We start from the raw sequence: 1,009 nt of genomic DNA on the forward strand, positions 1-1,009 counted from the left end.
CCTGGATCAAATGTCCTATTTTAATTATGTAATTACTTTATATTTATTTCTAACGGGTGCAGCGGAGCGTACGGGTACGGCTAGTCTCAGAATAAACCATTCAAAATAAATCTTCATTTGTCTAGTCTTCAGTTTTCCTTCACGATCACTATTCGGTTGTTCTCAGATTTATCTAGCATGGCATTTGATAGTGGAGTCTCCACCACACTTCCGCAGTGCTTGAAATGATCAGGGCAATGGACGCATATCAGCTGGCGATTATCAGGAATGGGGCAGTGCATCGCTGTCGATAATGACACTTCATTACAGACAAATGCCGCGAGTGCTCGAGCTGTTTGCATAGTATATCGCTTTTTATTTATAGTGTAGTATCAGGAAGAGATACACTGGGGACATACTTATCGACTTAAAGAAAAAAAGAGATAAATGACAGAAAATTAATTCAAATGCATCATCTTCGTATTGAAGTGCTTAGAATGTCTTTATCCTCTAGTCAAAGATTTTTATATGTTATTTTGGCCCAGTTTTCAAACGTCAGTGGAGTTACAATACTTTTCATATGACTTAGTTCATACGTCTCATCTTCTTCATGGTTACAACATTTTGTCTGACAAGCAAACATTCTGATGGGAGCAGATAAAAATGTTATTTTTTTTCTTTCACCATGTAATAATGTCAAAAGAAGTGCTTATACACATTTTGGACACTCGACCGCAATTACGAGGACCGTAAAAAAATAAGTTCGCCAGGGGCCGTTAGCGGTAAGAAAACATAGTTTCATTGGAAAAATTTTTTGAAGCAGACACAGCAATTGTTGAGCTATTTTTCGACATAGCCTATTCCCACCAGAATTGAGATCGATAGAGGTGCAGACGGTTCTCAAACGCTGGTTCCGTCCCAGGCGGCAGACTTCTAAGACACAAGGATACAAAAATTGATCTCATGGTATGGCATATGTCTCAATTCTAGTGGGGGATATGTTGACAAATAGCGCAACAATTGCTGTATC

Source organism: Periplaneta americana, chromosome 12 (assembly GCF_040183065.1).
Source record: "Periplaneta americana isolate PAMFEO1 chromosome 12, P.americana_PAMFEO1_priV1, whole genome shotgun sequence".
NCBI classification, from domain to species: domain Eukaryota; kingdom Metazoa; phylum Arthropoda; class Insecta; order Blattodea; family Blattidae; genus Periplaneta; species Periplaneta americana.